This window comes from Rousettus aegyptiacus, unplaced genomic scaffold (genome assembly GCF_014176215.1).
Source record: "Rousettus aegyptiacus isolate mRouAeg1 unplaced genomic scaffold, mRouAeg1.p scaffold_m13_p_4, whole genome shotgun sequence".
Classification (NCBI taxonomy): domain Eukaryota; kingdom Metazoa; phylum Chordata; class Mammalia; order Chiroptera; family Pteropodidae; genus Rousettus; species Rousettus aegyptiacus.
This window is the reverse complement of record NW_023416307.1, coordinates 109,355,470-109,376,358: the sequence shown is the minus strand read 5'-3', so window position 1 is coordinate 109,376,358 and position 20,889 is coordinate 109,355,470. Positions and strand designations below refer to the sequence as shown.

At 37.6% G+C, this 20,889-nt stretch overlaps 1 protein-coding gene and 1 pseudogene across 2 annotated transcripts in view; one reads left to right on the top strand and one right to left on the bottom strand.

Annotated features, from left to right (window-relative positions):
* Window positions 1–20,889, bottom strand: part of FHIT (fragile histidine triad diadenosine triphosphatase) — a 1,278,128-nt gene that overhangs the window by 876,969 nt on the left and 380,270 nt on the right. The window lies entirely within an intron of this gene.
* On the top strand, window positions 415–533 carry LOC118601876 (annotated as a pseudogene).

Here is a 20,889-nt window from a genome sequence, read left to right as displayed (position 1 = left end):
AAGCATACCAGTTTGGAACTGGAGAGCACCAAAATTCACATTAGCTTCCACGTGGAAAGATATGACAAGACAAAGAAGAAAATAAGCCATAAACAGCAGCGGTAAATAGGCAGGGCTTATAGATGATATGGTCAGGACAACTCTTAGCTATTACGAATTCAACAATGAAAATATGAAGGCTGGTAGTTCTATCCTCACACATTCCTTCAGTCAGTGATTGGGCAACCTATCTAAGGCAAAAAGATCTGAAGCCCTAAAATCAAGGCTATTATATTCAGAGAAGAGGGTGATTTCTTCTCTCTGCCCATGTAATTCTTTTCCAGTACAAGTGGAATAGAGGAAGAATTTATAATTTTCAGCCTTGAGAACTGAAAAAGGGGAGTGTAAGTAGGGTGGACATAAAAGGTGTGGAGTGTCTATGCCCATGCCACCCTGAATGTGCTTGATTTCATCTGATCTCAGAAGCTAAGCAGGGCCGGGTCTGGTTAGTACTTGCATGGGAGACCACCTAGGAAGATCAAGTGCTCTAGGCGTTAAAATATATATATATATATGGAGTTACTGCCTGATTGCCTTACTTATCCCTATAGATTTACAGGTAATTTTCTTAGGTTCTAATGTCTCCTATGAATATACTCTAGGGCAGAGTTTCTCAACTTTGGCATTGTTGACATTTTGGCCCAGGTAATTCTTTGTTGTGAAGGGCTGTCCTTCACAACATTGTAAGGTCTTTAGCAATGTGTAGGCAACTGAAAATATCTCTAGACATGGCCAAATGTCCTCCGGGAGACAGAATCACCCTGATTGAAATTGTTACTCTAAGATCTTAATTCGCCTGTTTGTGGGTACCCAGGAAAAAAAAAATAAGAACACAGACCAACTTCTAGAATTTCTTTATTAGAGATGAGCATGCATTGAGCTGCCAGTTGTGTGCAAGACAACACTCTTCTCAGGACACACCGATTCCTCCTCCTAATATTTTTGCACAAATAGGCTTGTAAGAGATCACATGGAAATTTAGAACCTGGCATCCTTCTATCCATTGTGCAGAAAAGAGTTAACATAGCCAACCTGAGGTAGACTACACACAGAACAGTTCCCTACAGTGATATAAAATTTTCCCTCAATGATAGGAGTGGCCACTGTGATTTAATTGTTTGTACAAATAGTATGGTTTATGCCGAACACCTACTTTCCATCTGAGAGTCTGGAATTTGGGATGCTAAGCAGATCAGCCCCTGGCAGAAGCCTTCTGCAAAGTCTCTAATGGGCTTCCTTGGTAAATAATACTTGATATCTCAGCTCACTGCTGGAAGAATGAAGCATATCTTGTGTGACCCCACTGGAAGAGAACTCTTAGAAGCTTGCACCATGATTTTCTCCATACCTCACACCATGCACCTTTTTCCTATGCTGATTTTACTTTGAATCCTTTCTATAGTAAACCATAATCCCAAGTAAAATGACTTCTGAATCCTGTGAGTTCTCCTGGAAATTGGGGAAACAGGTTAGTATTGAGGTCTATCAATACAGTCATTCATCAACAAATATATTTTTTGTGCCTCTATTTCTAGAAAAGAGTTTAGAGCAAAAACTTAAAGTAAACTCAGTCCTCACAGAACTGAGTAGTGACCAGGATGCATTTATTCTAGCATACTTCAAGTCTCATCCACAGAAAACAAGCTCTACAGCATCTCTTTTGTTTTTATAACAGCTTTTTCTCAGATATAATGCACACACCATACAATTAATCCATCTAAAGTGTATAATTCAATGGCATCGTATAACCGTCACCACTAACAATCTTAAAAAAATTTCATCACCCAAAAAAGAAAGCCATATCTGTTAGTAGTCACTATCCATTTCTCACCCACCCAACCCCCCACCAAGCCAACCACTAGGCTGTTTTATGCCTCTATGAATTTGCCTATTCTGGACATTTCATATGAATGGAATCAGACACTATGTAGTATTTTGTGACTGGCTTCTTTCATTTAGCATAATGTTTCAAGGTTAACCTATCCTGTAGCATTTTATTGGTACTTCATTCCTTTTCATTGCTGAATAATATCTCATTGTATGGATATACCACAATTAATTTATCCATTCATCAGTAGATGGACATTTGGGTCGTTTACACTTTGGAGCTGTTATGAATAATGCTGTTGCGAACATTTGTGTACAAGTTTTTGTGTACACATGTATTCATTTCCCATGAATAGATATCTAAGAGTGGAATTGTTAGGTCACATTTATGTTAAACTTTTAAAGAAATTTCCAACTGTTTTCCAGAGCAACTGCACCGTTTTACTTCCCATGAGCAGTCTATGAGAGTTCCAATTTTTGCACAGCCCTACTAACCCTTGTTAGTATCTGTCCTTTTGATTATTACCATCCTAGTGCATGTGAGGTGGTATCTTTGTGTGATTTTGATTTGCATTTCCCTGATGGCTAATAATTCTGAAGATCTTCTCATGGGCTTATTTTCCATTTGTATATCTTTTCTGGATAAATGTCTATTCAGATCTTAGCCCCTTTTTAATTGAGCTATTTATGTTTTTGTTATTGAGATATGAGTTCTTTACATATTTTCCATACAAGTCCCTTATCAAATATATGATTTGCAAAAAATTTCTTATATTATATAAGTTATCTTTTTATAATCTTGATGGTATCACATGAAGCATGAAAGTTTTCAATTTTCATATGTCCAACTGATCTATTTTTTCTTACGTTACTATACTTTTGGCATCATATCTAGGAAATCATTGCCTAACCCAAGGTCTTGAATATTTATGCCTAGGTTTTTGTTTAAGAGTTTTATAGTTTTACTTCTTCCATTTAGGTCTTTGATTCCTTTTGAATTAATTTTTGTATATGGTGTAAGGTAGTGGACCACCTTCATATTTTGTACGTGGATATCCAAATTGTCATGTGGCATCTTTGAATCACTGCCAGAGATATCTTCCTATAATTTTTGGCTAAACAAGTTATTAAACAGATAGTACATAGAATCTAGTTATATGACTAACTAATCTAGGTATATGACTAATCTAGGTATATCACTTGACATTAGTAATATTTATAATATTCTGCTATTTTTGGAAGCAGCACTACTATTATTAGTTGATTAGTACTACTATTAACTGATACACTACTATTAATGATAACTAGCAACTATTTAGTAATTAGTATGTGTCAGTCACTATGCTTGTATTTAACATGCATTAACTTATAAGCACTTCACGTGCTTGGACTGATTGATAACTTCCCACAAATGTCTTGAAATAGCTAGAACTCCATCTTGCAGATGATGACACTGAGAGTGAGGCTTCCAATCTTGCATTCCTTAGGTCACAGAACCAGCAGGAAAAGGATGATAAATTGAGGAAAGGAGCAGCACTGAAAAGTGGAGGCCAAAAATGTCTGGTAATGATTTCTAACAAATAGTAGATAAGCATATATGCAAAATACCCCAAAATAAACAAGCCAAAAATCTAGCACTAGTCAATGGCATTCCCATATCTGGTCAGGGAGCTGACAACAAAAGTTCTTCTCCTTTTCTAACCCAAGGTAGGATAGAGAAATCTTACGACTCAAGATATCACTCAAGATTGATCTGATGGCTGAAAAGGTTTTGTCAACACTCCAAAAATTACATTAGTGACTAGGTGATTGATGAAATGAGTCAATTAGAACTGGATTAGAGATCCAGATATGAAGTCAATTACTTCCAATCTGAGAATCAGGAATTCATTAAGCATTAGTATAACAGATAGCATCAATTTTCAAAACTATTCTTTCTCTTTGTCTATAGGGCAAAATGCAAGTAAAATAGCTTTGAAAAGACTGAATCTGTATAGTAATTTAATCTTAGAAACATTGTCCCAGATGTCTGAAACTTTTGCTCTCACTAACTCACTTTGTTCTCAGATGTGGACATCTGGTATGGAGATTCTGGTGAGTTTTCAGTGGAGAAAATATGGACAAAAAAGTGAGTTGATTTACCAAGTTAAAATCACTTTATATCAGATATTCCAGGGTTCCTCACTTGAAGTCTAACTCTCCCTATATCAGCTGCATCATTAATATAATAAACGCAGTAATAACAGCTGATATTTATTGAGTCTCGCATTATATCATGCTCTAGCTAAGCAGCTGAAAAAAGGCAACTAATTCATTTAATCCTAAGGTATGAGGTAAGTACTAGTATTCATCTCATTTTGTGCAGAAGGAAAAGGAGATGCTAGGTTAACTGACCCACATAAGAAGTAGACTAAGGCCTTGAACTCTGTAGTCTATGTCTTCTTAATAGTGTCTCTTTAATGTTTCAGAATAGAAGCAACTAGACATATAAGGGTTAAGCATGGCTAGACCAACTCCAAGTTGAGTCTTTTTTACACTAGGCAAACTGTCTCCAATATACTTATAATAACTTTATATACCAAATAACATTTTGAAGTTTATTTCCTCCCGACACAGAAACATCACTGCATCTCCCCTGGGATTTTCAGCAGGCTGTTGCAGAACTGGTCTGGGCTTAGCAAGTATTGCTTTATCATTCTTAAATAAAAACCATTATAGAGAATGCAGAAAACAATTTCCCTTTCAGTTTCCCCACTTCTACACATATTGAGAAAGATGGATCCTTAAGGTGCTGAAGGAAAGCTCACAATATAATAAAAACTCAGCATCAAAAATGTTCCAAGTCCCTCTACTCTCTTCCTGTATTTAGGAAACCACAATTTAATATAGGGCTCAGCCCTCTAGAGAATCCAGTGTATCAAACTGTTAATACATTTTTATATATTTTAACTGAGATAAACAAGAAAGAGATAGAGAAGCCAGAGCCGCTATGGCAAAGACGTAATTACGATAAGACTAATCCAGCCAACAGCAATAGAGGCAGATAGTGACTCTACTGTGATGTTATTATATAGTTTGCATGGTCAGAAAACTATATCAACATAAAATGTGAATGAGGCATAAGTCTCATTATAGGAAAGCAAAGATAACTTACTATGTGACTCCAGAAAATAAAGCTCATCCAGGAGATCAAAGAACATTATCTTATTACTAAAATATTATCCAAATTTATTTTGTAAATCGAAACCTGGGTCAAATCATTTGACTAATGAAAATGATAGAAAGGGGCATACTATGTTCATAACCAAAGAGACACAGAAGCCTCAATTTCCTTTCCTTTACAGAGCTTAAACCTTGTGGCAAGCCTTTAAAATTCTATAGATAACCTAAAAATTCTCCTACCAGCTCTAAATTCATGGTTGTGCTATTGACCACCTCATACTTCTCAGTCTTGACCACAAAACACTTTGAGATAGATATACATTGCTAAAATATACTATTTCTCAAACTTGACTTTATCTTCTACTCCAGTAACTCTATCAAAAAAAATGAAGATTACTCTGGTCACTTCATTTTTGGCAAGTTCACATTAACTCCTTTCTTTATATGTTCATTAACATTTCTATCAATAATACTTCTGACCCTAAATTCTCACCTTTTCAGACAGGTCAAACTAAGTCCTTTAGTTTGCCATTTAAGCCTTTCCCTAAAGTCTTTGCAGATGAAAATTCATTAAACAATGATTTCTATTCCAGCTAGATGGAAATTCTCTACCATTCTCTCTATACTTTTCTTGATAAACTGTACCTGCTAATTTTTGCTTCTCCCAGGAGGAATGCAAACTCAAATGCCTATTGCACTAGGATGAAATATAAATAAATAAATAATAAATGAATAAATAATCTAGCTATAAACAAAAAAAGATGCCTTAATTGCATACTCAGCACACTATCTCCCTCCTCATTTTTTTTGGTAAAAGACTTCTCAAAATTTATTTTTCATTTTCCAAATTTTACTAGAGTCATAGGTATAAAGAACTGGTCTCAACAGTGCAAGCATGATGCTATATCACAATTGCCTGTTGAGCTCAGTGTTAGGAGACTTCAGGAAGAGGTGGAGACTATGACAATTGCCATTCAGCTCCAGCCAGTTGTTGCCTACTAGGAATTTAGGCTAATTGCTGTGAGATCTAGTTTTTATATAAAAGTAAAAAAACCCTGCATTTTATATGAAATTCCCAGATTTTCTATTGTTTTCTAATATCTACATGAAATCTTTCACTTTTCCAATATATTCTATTTTTATATTCTAGTGTAGTAGACATCTGTTTTTTGTTTGTTTTTGCCAGAGAGCTGATAGATTAAGAACTCTGAGTTATGCCATCTTACAATGAGTAGCTTTTAATCTTTTCACCACTAGAAGCCACCCCAACTACCCATCCTTTCCACCAAACCATGCTCATCATTTCCTTTAAGACTTTGCTCAGGAAGATAATTCCTCCACATAACCTTACCTGGATTACTCTATGATAATGTTTTGTTCCTTCAGCCTATGTATGTACATTTTGGGCTCCATTTGTGAGCCCTCCAACCTCTTTTCTAATTACACTCAGACTACAAATCTTGGAAACTGAGGACCCTGCCTTCTAGCACCTTCGCCCCTTCTTTCGCCCAAGGATTTTGCAGTGTTATATACCCTGCAGGCATTAGATGTATACTTTGGACAAATAAACAGTTTATTTGTTTAATTTCACTAGGCTAGAAGTTTTTATTGTATATTTGGTACACTTTTGGATCAAAATAGACCATCTAAGTCAGGTCTCCATAGTTAAGGCAACCTCGACAATTCAAACAGCAGCAGGACAAGCAAGGCAAAAGAGCTTATCTGGGCAATGAAAGAAGAACCATCTGGGCAATGAAAGAAGAACCATCTGTTGATCTGAATCATCTAGGCCACTGTCCCAATCCTGCAAACATTCAGTGTTAGAACTTAGTTTTAAGATGTAAGTAGAAAGGGAAAACATGACAAGTGCCATCTCTTTCATGTCCTGGGCCTGTGACAGACATCATTAATTGATCACAGCATTTTTTTTCTGCTAAGCCTGAATGAAACTTTAGAAACTTTTAAAATAGCATGGACCTCATCTAAGAAATACAGTTGGTATGTGAGTGGAAAACCTTATCATATTGACAAGGTACATGTCAATTTTACAGTCCAAAAAAAAAAAAAAAAGTGAGAGAACAATACATAAATGCTGCTTCTTATTGACTTCTCTATATTTTAGAAGCTAGGTGACTTAGAATGGGGAAAGATAGGTATCTAAAGTTGAAGAGTTAAGTAAGAGCTGAGAAGAAAAATGTATTTCTACTTTAGTGACTATGCCAGATTTACCTTCCTCATTAAATTTTAATTCTGTATGAAAGATTTACTATATGATGAGATGGCTTTTGTTGTGCCTTGTAAAACATACTGAAATATAGAAATAGTAAATGACTTCATAGGGACTTATAATTTAAATAAATAAATAGCTACGTTTATACTTACTTTGAAGAGGACGTTTCATTTCTCAAACATTGGAACAAAGCAATTTGCAACAACTCAGACACAAAATGGCTAGCATCATGAATTACTATGAAAAGCTACAAGAATGTTATTAGCATTTATTAAAATAAATGATCTCTCAATACAAGGGAGAAAAATAGAAATTAATCAATTAATATTTCATTATAAGAAACCAGAAATTACTTTTCAGAAACTCTGAGCCCTTTAAGCCAAATCCACAGACAACAAGAAATCAGTAAATGATAAATCAAGGTCCAATGAAAAGACTGAGTATCATGGTGAACATCTATGAGTTCTGTTTGCCCTAGCATGCATTCCTTATTATGCTGGTATTAGTATTCTGACTGTCCTCTGGGGAACCTTCACTTTCCAACTCTCAGAGCAAATGGCGTAGATGGAGCTAACTTTGCACTCTACCACCAAGTGTGGGCAGATGACCAATCAGTATATTTCATTTGATGAATGATTCAAAAAGCAAATCATTGATTCAAGCCAATTTAATACTACTTGAGTAATATTCAATCTTGAAATTTAGACTGGAATTATTGGTAAAGAAGTGTATTTAAAAAAAAATAAATAAATCCTACTGGCAGTCTAAGCTGGTAAAATATAAACTATGAGCCTTTGGTGGCCATCTAGTCACCACAGAGACACTGCCTATGCTTAACACCAACCTGATGGAAACGGAACTAAGAGATGAGAGAAACAGATTTCTGATGCTATCTTTGAGCAACTGGACCCAGCCATCCCTGAAGGCAAAACAAGTCTAAACTTTTCGGCTAGGTAAGCCAAAACCCCCTTACTTTCATTAAATCACAATTAGAGCCGAGATTCTATCATTTGCAAAATAAAAGTGTTATAACTAAATGCAAATAGCTAATAGCTTATTTCATTATTAGGTGTTGAACCTCTCAGCTTTTGCATCAATGAGTTAGAAAGCTTAAATTCCAGTACTGATGGGCTATTTCTTAAGTAATGAACCCAATAAGTCTCAGTTCTTCCATGTCTTTATTTTGTTCATAAAATAGGGGTTTAAAATGGTAGCCCACAAAAAATATATACAAATGGCCAATAAATATATGAAAAGATGTTCAACATTATTAGCCAACAGGGAAATGTAAATCACACCCACTAGGATGGCTATAATAAAAAAGATAGGCAATAACAAGTATTTCCTAAGATGTGGAGAAATTTGAAACCTCATACACTGCTGATGGGAATGTAAAGTGGTACTCTGAAAAACAGCCTGGCATTTCATCAAAAGTTAAACATAGAGTTGCCATATGACCCAGCAATTCTACTCCTAAGTATATACCCCCGAGGTAAAAATGTATTTATAAGTGCAAACAAAAATTTCTATACAAAAGTTCCAAGCAACATTATTCATGATAGTTAAAATGTGGAAACAACCTAAATGTCCATCTAGTGGTGAATAAACAAAATGTAGTATATCCATGTAATGCATGGATTACATAATTCTTTTGTTTTTAGCAATACAAAGAAATGAGGCATGGATACACTCTACAATATGGATGAACTTTGAAAATATTATTCTAAGTGAAAGAAGCCAATCGCGAAAGACCACAATACTGTGTGATTCGATTTATATGAAATTTCCAGAATAGACAAACCTATAGAGACAGAAAATAGAGTAGTCATTGCCTGGAGCTAGGAGAAGGGGAGGATGGATAATGATTGCGATAGGTACAGGGTTTCTTTTAAGGGTGATGAAAATATTCTGGAACTAGAAAGCTGTGATGGTTACACAACTTTACAAATATACTAAAACCTAATTGTGTGTTTTAAAAAGGGTTAATATTATGGTACATGAATTATATCTCAAAAAAAAAAAGTATGTTAGTGGAAAGAAATGGTAGTCTATTCTGATCCTAACAATGGCCATTATAAGAAATTCATAATGATAATTATAAAAATAACTATTCTTGGGGAAAAAAACTAAGGAAAAAATCCACAAATGCAAAGGCCTACTGTTTTTAAAGCCTCAGCAAGTATTAAGAGAATGGCAAAACAAAATTACCAAATAGATTTTTTAGGTCACTTGACTTCCTTTTTATCAAGATATGGTCAACAAATATCAAGCAGGCACACATAAAAGCTATTCGGAGATCTCTCGAGGTTAACAGCATGTAACATATTGCTTCTGCACCAGACTAGCCAGTAATATTATTTATGCTACTCTTTCACAGCTGTATCAGTCTCCCATTAAACATTCTGAGCCTCCTTATTAGTGCATTGTCTGGATAAACTGCATTGTCCAAAATGCGGCTCCATTATTACAAAAAAAAATGCAGAACGTAATTAGTATTCCTCTTTGCATAAGCCACAGCCTCCAAAAATGATGCCATATTATAAAGCCTTAATTAATAAACAAGAGTTGGGCCATGACCGGTTACACTTATCTGAATTTTATATTGTGAAAAAAGACCATTGTTCTAATTCCGTTTACAAATATCTAAATTCTGGCTAGCCTACGTGTAGACAATCTAAACAGAAAGCCTGAGAATTCTGGGTTGCTAACGGCATTGTGTTTCCACACCAACAATAGCAAACGATTAACTGCCAGGACGTAAACCATCCTGAGAAATGCTCAGAGTGGGATGATGATAACATTGTATTTCAGCTGTATTATATGATGCAATTCTTCTATTTGTTCATATGTATTTCTCACTTAATGGATGGAGGAGCCAGGGTGGCTTTTCACAGCGTTGTGAAGCACTAAATGTAACAAAAGGGAAAAAAGTAATCTAGAAAAACAAAAAAAAAAGATAAGTGCGAGATCATACTGGGTGGGAGCAGGGGTACATCGTGATGGAGTGTAAGTATAGAGTTTCCTTCTGTATTTGTAGCTGTGTGTTATTGATTTTCCTGTAACCTAACCCCAAAGGAAAGCCATAAGAATTGAACTAATATTTGGGACCATAAGATTGAGTGGCAAAGTTTACGAGCCTTGGTTAAAGGAACATTTGCATTAAACTGCACTCACCTGATCAAAATCCATCAAATGTACCATCTTGAGAATTATGTAGCACCTGTTATGCTCGGCTGTGGGTTCTCTGCACATGGAGACAGACCATAAGCAGAGGGCAACATGGAGTTAGACCAGGAGAGGAAAAAGAGAGGGGAAGGAAGTGATGTATGTTGAAAAGCAGATCGCAGTAAGAACTGCCAATGCTCAAATCTGAAAAGAGTCCTAAGCCTCCTGCAAATACAGTGCTGTGTGAACATGATAATTCTTTCAACAAAGTCTGTAATATGGCTTGTAGGGGTGCTGTGAAAACAGGGTGGCCAAGATAGCGTTACAGTTCAGTGAAGACGGACTGGCCCAGCAATGAGTGTGGCATCTGCAGGAAGCCTGGTAAAAGGTGCCTGCCTCCGCAGAATCAGCAAGCGCTCATAGAGCCCAAGGCCAGTGGCCTTCAGCAGCCTGAACAAGCTGTCTTAGATCACTGCTCTCTCCATCAGCTCCAGGGACCAGGCTTGCGCTGAGTCCTATCAGTCTCAGCAGGATCTGCTCACCGTGACCACAAAGATGGCATTGGAAACAGTAATAGGCTAGAAGAGGCCACTTTCATGCATTTAAAGAACTCTCTCTGAGACACTGGTTCACACATGTGAAATAATGTATGAGTGAACGAATAAGTGAATAAAACCCCTAAAGCAGAGTTTCTCAGCCTCAGCGTCACTGCCATTTAGATCCAGAAAACTCTGTTGTGAGAGCTGTCCTTTGTATTGCATAAACCTCTCATTTTATTATGTCCTTTGTATTGTATAAACCTTCTAGATTCTGTAGCTGGTGTAAGAATTAAACTGACATAAGTCAGATTACCAGGAGAGAGAGAAAAAAAACAAAACATTTTAATTATGTCCAGAAACCCCATAGAGTTAAGAGACTCAAAAGGTAGCCAAACCACTGAGGTTTATACACCATTCTGACTGAGCTTAGGAAAGGGAAAAGGGTCTGGGGCTTCAAAGTGGGGTAGGCCATTCACAGGATTGTGAGAAGCAGATAGGTTCAGTAAACACAAGTTGCCCTGCCATGCAGCTAAGTCTCTCAGGTGAGAAACTTTTCTCTGGTAACTGCTGTCTTCCTGGTACAGCCCCTCTGTGTAATGTAAATTTCCTTTACAAAGGGGTTACTTCCACTCTGTTTTCAGAGCTTCTTCAGGGTCTGCAGTTTCTCAAAATAATCAGCTCAAAATAATTCTTATGCCAGAGCAGCATATTTTGGCATGGCATTTTTTACTACCCTTCAGATGTTTCCAGCATCCCCAGCCTCTACTGAATGGATGTAGCATACCCCACTCTCAGTTATGACAACCAGAAACATCTCCAGACAATGCAAATGTCTCCTGGGGGCAAAATCATTCCTGGTTGAGAATCACCTCTAATGTACCTTCCAGAACTTAGGTTCCAGGAGATAAGTTAATGCACCATTTAATGACACAATGCTCTGTTAATTATTAGAAAATCTTATACTAATATTTTCACCATCCCTGGAAGTTCATTTTGACAAAATTTTTATTGAGTATATGCCAAGTAGAAAGATGAATGCTAAATAAAAGAAGATATTTTCAAGTAATGGGAGTCACAATATATAAAGAACTCATACAATCCAACATCAAAAAAAAAATAATCTCATTAAGAAATGGGCAGAGGACCTGAATAACATTTCTCAAAAGAGAACATACAGATGGGCAACAAGCACATGAAAAGATGCTCAACAGTACTAATCAAAGGAAAATGCAAATCAAAACCACAATGAGATATCACCTCACACCTGTCAGAAAGGCTATGGTCAAAAAGTCAATAAATAACAAGTGTTGGTTAGGATGCAGAGGAAAGGGAAGCCAAACATGCTGTTGGTGGGACTGTAAATTGGTGCAGCCATTACAGAAAACAGCATATAGTTTCTTTGAAAAATTAAAACTAGAACTACCATATAATCTAGCAATTTCACTTCTGGGTATTTATGCAAAGAAAATGAAAACACTAATTCAAAAAGATATATGCACCTCTATGTTCATCACGGCATTATTTGCAATAGCCAAGATATAGAAACAACGTAAGTGCACAACAATGGACGAATGGATAAACAAAATGTGGTACATATATACAATAAAACCCTATTCAGCCATAGAAAAGAATAAAATCTTGCCATTTGTGGCAAAATGGATGGACCTAGAGGGAATCATGCTAGGTGAAATAATTCAGACAAATACAAAAAGACAAATGCCATATGATTTCACTCATTTGAGGAATCGAAAATAAAACAAAACAAATGAACAAGAAAAATAGACACAGAATCTTAGAGAGAACAAACTGATGGTTGCCAGAAGGAAAGGGAATGGAGAATGGGAGAAAAAGGTAAAGAGATTAAGGTGTATAAATTTCTGGTTATAAAATAAATAAGTCGTAGGGGCATAATGTATGGCACAGAGAATATAGTCGCTAATGTCATAATAACCTTGTATGGTGCCAGATGGCTACTACACTTGTGGTGATCCCTTTGTAAGGTATATGAATGTCAAATCATTATGTTGTACACCGGAAACTAATATAAGGTTATATGTCAACTATAATTTTTTTAAGAAGAGAAAGATGAATGGGAAGAGACTGTCTCCACCCCTGAGGAGCTCACAGTCTAAATGAAAGGTGGCATTTCCACAGTTCTTCATCAAAGAGAGGGGAATATTTAACTATCTTTCCAATAAGTAGCAGAACGTCCTTCTGTGTGATCAGACAGTTAAACTGTAAGGCAAGAAGTCAGAGCATACATCTTTGCTGTTAAAAGATTAGCGTACATACCACAGTTGCTATCATTTGATAAGGTGAATTTCTGACTCATTTTAACTCATTTTAGTTGTTTGCTGCAGTTGTTTATCGGAAGGTAGGGACTGTCTGATGAGCCTGACCAGAAGCCAAGACAGAGAACTCTGGAATGAGACTGCCACCTACTTGCTCTGTAACCCTAGACAATCCATTAACTCCTCAATCCTCGAAATCATTGTACAGTGGTTAGCACAATGTTTGTCACAAAGTGAAAACTGGGAGAACAATAGCTCTTATCATTGTTGTTGATATTGTTGCCTCTCATTTTATTATGGACTGACTGTTTTTTTTTTAAATAGTAAAATATACATAATATAGAATTCATCATTTTAACCATTTTTAAGTGTCCAATTCAGTGGTATTAAGAACATTCACATTGCAGTGCAACCAGCACCACCATGCATTTCTAGAACTATTGTCATCTTGTAAAACTAAAAACTCCCAATTCCTTTCTTCCCCCATGATTGTATTTTTAAAGCCAGTTCTTATGATGAAGACTCTCTCCTTGATCAAGCTTTAGTCAGGCTCCTCTGACATCTCTAGGTCTTGCCCTTGGCTTCTATCTTTGTGGGGTCTGCATGGCCCATTCACAGTAAGAATCTTGCTAAATCAGTTTGGGGGCACAAGGGAGAACAGCTATCAATATCCGATTATCCTCAATATCTGATTAAGTTCCTCTTCCCCAACCCTTCGTATATGATCACCTTGGCCGACAGTCAGTAAGGATCCTTTTAGGCCATTTTTGTAAGAATTACCCTACCCATTTAGTAATTTCCCATCCACTGACCTCCAGTCTGCTCCTTGACTATAAATCCCTACCTGTCCATGCTTTATTCAGAATTGACCCCCAATTCTGTACCCAGATTTCTTTTTCCTTATTGCAACAGTTCCAAAATAAAATGTTTTTCCCTCTTTACCATCAAGCTCTAGTTTTCTTTAACATGTAAATAGAACTAAAGGCAATTTAAACCCTCAGAACCCTGGAAAATGAATAGAAATAGTGCTTAATGGCCATTTGGGGTTGTGTTGATAAATTTAGTATTCATCAACCACCTCCTAGGAGTAACAAGCAAGTGACTCATTGTATCTGGAGGCAAAGAACAGAGAATTCCAAAAAATTGGCACAATGGCTCCAGAGTGTGGAGCCCACCACCACATTACCATGATAAAAACACTACACTTCCCACTTTAGTTAAGACTGGAACATCTAATCAAAATTATTTCAGAAGGAATGCCTTGGACATATTTATTTGGTAGCCAGAAATTGGTGAGAAAAGACTAATTGTTAGGCCTAAACTATCAAAGGCACTTGTTTTTACACAGAAAGTAAACAGACCTTGGTCAAGGATCCACATACTTTTGCAGGAGCATACTAGGGGGAAAAACTTCTGGTTTATAGCCAACTCCTTAAAATAGTTAAAGAGTTCCTAATTTTACCTCAAACCCGTATTTTAGTAACCACTGCATTGTAGCAAGTTATTTTATATCCACTGTCATTTCTAATCCTATTGCAACTGAGTTTAAGGCACTTGAAGACATGAACCCTATCTGAGCTGTCGGCACCTTGCCTGATCATCTTGCAGCAAGTGGTCAGGCAGAATCACACAGCTACGGATGCCCTGAAACAGACCATTGAGGAAACTGGCCAGTGAGATGAAAACTAAAATGAAGTCTGTTGTTTTGCCAGTGGGACCTCCCAAGACAGTCTCCACTTGGACTCGGCTGACAACATACATGGTACATCTGCCTCCATCTGTCCGGATGTATTGAATTTGTACCATTCCCAGGCACTTCAATCCTGTAGCAGCTCTGTGACTTCTACCTGTGGATCACTTTGACTCAATGTCGTTTCCATTCCACTTCTTTATCCATTCATTAGGACCTAGCAAAATGTTACCACCTCCTTTTAAGAGCCTTTCCTGTAGTCCCCAAGGCAAAAGTGGAGAGAGCTTGAAACAAGGAAAAAACAAAACAAAACAAAAACAACCACTGAAATCTCCAAATTGAATTAGTACTTTGATTTATTTCAAAATATGTGCTGTGATGTACAGTGTAATGTATGGTAATTTTTTCCAAGTCTTAACCATACATCACAGTGTCCCGAGGAACTTTTAAAAATGTAGATTCCTAAGCTTCCCTGTGGTTGAAACATTAGGCTACAGGCTAATGAGAAGTTATACTGTTAAAAAGCTTCCCAAGATATTCTGATGGTACTAGAAACAATAGCCAGGCACTGATACTATATACTTACAGGCAAGTCACTTTGCTTCTCTGAGCATGTTTTCTCATTCTATAAGAATAAGGATAAGAATGTCCACCTCACAAAGTTTTGGGAAAGACCGAAAGAGAGGATAAGCACAAAATCCTTAAATGATGCCTTAGGAAGTGGGGCTATGATAATGATTACTGTGGATTTCCTTAAAAAGCTGCTCTCTACTTCTCAAAACCAATAGTCTAGTTTGCAAAACTTTCCTCTATTAGAGAACAATTTACTATAGAGTAAGAGGGTTTCAAATCACAATGATAGCCTGAAAAAAAATATCAAAAGGGACATTAAGAAGTAGCCCATGTAGAAAGCAGGGCATGAGCATATAATTTAGTTTTTCTGAAGGCCTATATTCTTCATTCCTGTTGCCCATTTCTCCTGATTAAAGTATCCCCAGCAGCTCAAACCATTAACATACCTAAGTCCATTAAATGGTAACTATTGTGGAGAGCTACCCCACTTTGTTAAATTAGGCTTTTGTGTTTCTTGTAGACTAATGCTTTAACATTTCAATACCTGTAATAAAGTATTTGCGCCACAAGAAAAATGTGTTTTGTGACCAGCAGGCTGTAACACAGCGATCTGCTTTTAGGAGCCATGGGTTTAATTATACCCTAAGCTGATGGTGAGTCATCACTCTTGCTTTTAGTTAAGGAAGGCAAACAATGACTCTGTGAACCTCAGTTCAGAGTGCCCCTGAGTCCCGGAAAAAAAATGCCTGATATAGACTATTTCATATCACTTAAGGATACCAAACAATAGGATACCATGACAACCACAACTTATCAAAGTCCCCTACAGAATAATTCCCCATAAAGAGATGGTGGTGGGAAACTAGGAGCAGTTCCACAGCTCAGAGCTAGAGGAGAAAATAAACGTCGTGCAGAAGAATTCCCACCTACCATACTGGCCCTTTCGAATGTCTGCCCAGGAAGCTAAACTTGGAAGACAGACAATACACCGTGCTTGGTGTCTCCTCTTCAAAGGGCTCATTCTGGCTCCCTCCAACCATAACCAGCAGAGCAGACTTCTCTGCACAAGGATTACAGAATACTGGCTTTGGAGACAATGCAACTGACAGGGTAGGTAGATAGGTAGATATGAGTTGGAGGGAGGGGTACAATGAAGGGTTAAAGAGGCCCCGAGACCAGCTCAGCAGAATATATACATCCAAGTGCCTGACAGGCTTCTGGAGCCTCCCTCATTCCTACAAGGTCAGAAGCCTCAAACAGGCAGGCGAGTGATCTACCTTCTTCACGCTTTACTAACCCAGACATATCTTTCACCCCCACCCCAGGTCAGTTAACTGCAAACAACCATTACTCTGGGGGGTGCTCCCCTGGTATGGGCAAAATTAGTTAACCAAGCATGAACCTAAAAGTCCCCACCACAGTATGACTTTCCATCTATGGGCGGGTGCTACCATGCCCCAGCTTGAAGTAGTAGGGTCTGAAGGAGGGCTAGGGAATTTGCACCATTTGAGGTAGAAGGGACAGAAGGACAACAAAGAAACTATGGCCTGTAAAACTCAGAACCCCAATTTCTCAGTGCACTCACTTTTTTATCAAGCTGTGCTGGGACTTTCTAACAAGTGCACTTTACTCGCCTGCTTTACTTAATAAAATCACTTCTGTTTGCTACTTTTCCTTATCTGTCTTTCTTCTCTGAGGGTGGGACCACCATGCAAATCTTTTGTGGGGAATCCAAGGACCAAGCTCCTGGCTCCCACCACACAGACACCTGATTGCCAGTAACACAACTGCAGTCAGAATCTGCTCATTAGCTAAGCAACTGGCTTGCGTCATCTTTTTTAATGCTCTGATCTTTCTGTTTTCAAAATGGGAATAATAAAAATACGCAGCTTCTAAAGTCAGGATGCAGATTAAATTTTATGGAAAACACTTAATATGTGCTTAATAAAAAGTAGTTGATACCTTTATTGTTGCATTTCATTATTGTTATTAATATCAAGAAACTATCAGCAAGTGCGAATATCCTACTGATGTCAGTCAAGAGATACGGAGTTTCTATTATTTGGGAAGCACTGTGCTAGGTCCTGAGGATACAGTTACAAGATAGACACAATCTGCACGTCTATTAAATTTAGTCTAGCTCAGAAGTACGAAACTTGTGTGTGTGTGTGCATGTGTGTGTTTTGGCTTGCATGTTGTTAATAAACAAAATAAAACATGTTGGGAAGATTTTTAAATTGGGTGACTCCACTCAAAGGCCCAGATTTCTGGCTTCTCTCTAAAAATATCAGAAAATCTGGGAGGAAGTGAGATCTCACAGGGCAACCTGCTCCTCCAGAGCTCTCACAAATCCCAAAACACTGCACAGCCTTCCACCTGAGAGTGGCCCCCTGGCTTCTCTAATTAAGAGAAAACTCCCTCTGGCTACAAATGATGAGGGGCCTGGAGGGATTAGAAGAGACAAGGTTCAGAACTGAAGCAAAGAAGGAGAAAGAAGACTTGGCGCTCATTCTCTTCCACAGAGTTTATTTGTCTCTCAGCTCAGCCGGCTTTGTTTGGCTGGACACAGAAAACCCTAGAGGGGAATTCTGATACCAACTTGCTCTTTGCACAGCTAATTATTTGAGGCTCCCCAGGGCTGGAGAGAACAATGACTTCCCAGCAGTTGCAGTTGGACTAGCTTAGTTCTTTTTTTTTCACCCCAGGGGTCAGAATCCACAGAAAAATGAGCTATTTGTTTTGGTCTTAAACCAAATCTGCCACCAAGAAACAGGCAGATGTTCCCACCTGAGACCAGGAAAGCTGCCTAGCAAAATTCTCCTCTCTTGTCTTCCCTGAAGCCTACAGACTCAAAACATGCATTTTCCCTGGTAAAACTGTTTACTTCTCTTCCTTGCAAACAGGAAGTAATATTCAGAAAAACAACAACAACAAATACCCTATATGCCCAAGAATTGCATCTCTCTTCCCAATGAGATATTTCATGTTTCCTGAGCAGATAGGATAAGGATAACGAAGACATCAGTGAAATTGGGATGGATCGGCGAAGCCAAAGCTCATTTGTACACAACTTGCTAGCAAGTATCTACAACTTCATTCTAATAGTGAGTTCATTACAAGTCCCTTAAAAACAGGGAAAGAGAAGAGAAAAATATACCCTCCCGATAATGGCATAGAATAATCTTCCAGCAGCCCCAGAAAGACTGTCCTACGTCCACCCAAAACTACCATCACCAGTTGTGTCCTTCATTTTAAACAGAATAAAATGGATGTAGTTGTCTACTACCAGCTGCTTCTAGCCTTCCTGTGTCTGAGTAGTACATTTTCACTCTTGGCTGTTCTAATAGAGATTCATTTGGATTTCTTGTCAACTAGATAAATCCCTCGAAGACAAGGTGAGGCCCATTTTCTGATTAAACTTATATTCAATTTTATTTATTCATTCGATCATGTAATACACATTTATTGAGCACCTCTCAAGAGCCAAGCACTGTGGTAGGAACTGGAGATATCAAGGTAAGTCAAAACAAAGCTAGGCTTTGCCAGAGGCCTCCAGGGAAAGGCAGGTATTAATGAAAATACCTCACAAATATAAAACAGACTCTTTGAAAGATGTATAAGGAGAGGTATTTGGTACCAAGAGGATCCATAATAGATAGCCCATCTAGGGAGTACAGAGGCAAAGACAGTATCTCAGAAGAAATAATATTTAGCCAAGATTTAAAGACTTTAGGAACCACATGTACAAAAGTCCTGAGCAAGACTGAGCAGAGAGCATATAGGGACTGAATAAAGGTCAGTGCGTTTGGAAAATCTAAGGGACCAAGTGGTAAGGATGAAGCACTAATAGGAACCCCACAAGGCCTTTTGGGTTCAAGAATTTTGAGCAATGGGAAGCCACACAGAGGTTTTTAAATAGGGTAGAGTGGTAGTAGCTGGTATGATTATATTTATGCTTTGAAAAAAATAGATTTGGGGAGACCAACAGACCAAAAGATTTGGATAGACCAATTAGTCTAGACCTCCTACATTACAGAAGTCTATGAAGGATGGTGATTTGAACTTGGATAGTATAGTGCTAGTTGTAATAGAGTGAAGGTGACACATTCTAACAATACTTGCTATGTACCCAAGACATTTCAATGGCCCAAGAGTGATACTAATTGTAATTCCTGGTTCTGTGATGCTGAGTAAAGACATATAGAAAGACCAGGCCAAATAAAGTGTGAGCATATCTACAGTCCCTCATCCCCAGAGGCAGGGTACCACTGCACGCTCTAAGTCATCAGAGCTCTTTATTTGAATTTATGAATTCTGAGAAACACTCCACAGGAAAAGCAATTAAACACGCAGGGAAGGAAACGTTCACCACTGAGTACTAAAAAGAAAGATGATAACAGTTTTCAGTGGAAGTTGGTGAAATGTTGAATTTTCATTCTAGTGTCATTAGTACTGCTCCCAAATTAAAATATATATAATAAGTACATAACAATATAACACAATATAATATAATATAATTAACATAACATAACATAATAGTTAATCAAAACTATGGGTCAATCAACTGTTCCATAATGACAGCTCCCATGTTCCTAAATCTCTTCTATTGCCTGCAGCTGACATGGTCTCTGTCCATGGGAGACTAAGTAGCAAAAGACAAATGTTTCTCTTCATTTCCACCAAAGGTAGTTAAACAATGAGTAATAAAAGGATGTAAATTATTCAAAATGTTTTCCAGAAGTTTATGATTCAAAGTTTGAGAGAAATAATGGAGGTGGGGGGTGAAGGGAGGGGTGGAAGTACAAAACCCTGAATGACCAAACATCTTTCATGAATGAAAGGATGAGTTTCTCAGGTAGACCCAACTCACCACACGTTGGGCTTTGAGATGCACAGCAGCGGCTTCTGGTTCTTCCACAGAATGGTTCATTCATTCCTGACATGTGTTTGGACAGGCATTATTAAACCGTGGTCACCTGAGGAGAGCTCAGTTTTTGCAATCAATTTCTCTGGACTTTTGTGAAAATAGAGAAAGGGAGAGGGGGTTTGCAGGGAAAGTTAAATCTGGCTGCAAAATAAAGTACTGAGGGAATGTGAGAAGAAGAAAAGCAACAAAAGTGTGTCTGCTAGCAGCAGCAGGAGAAGGTTTTCCGCCTTCGTTTTATTTTTAGGGAATAAAAAGGAGACATCAGTATAGTGAAAGACATGGAAATGGGTAGGAGTGGAAGGATTATTTGTTTATAAAGGTGGCCTGGATTAGATGTGTGGCTCTCCTTCACAGTTTCTAAGAAATACAAGTAAAGAATTTCAGCAATTTTGAAACTTTGTTCTTCTGTGGAACTGGGTTTCCTTTACTGTAAATGTTCTAAGACT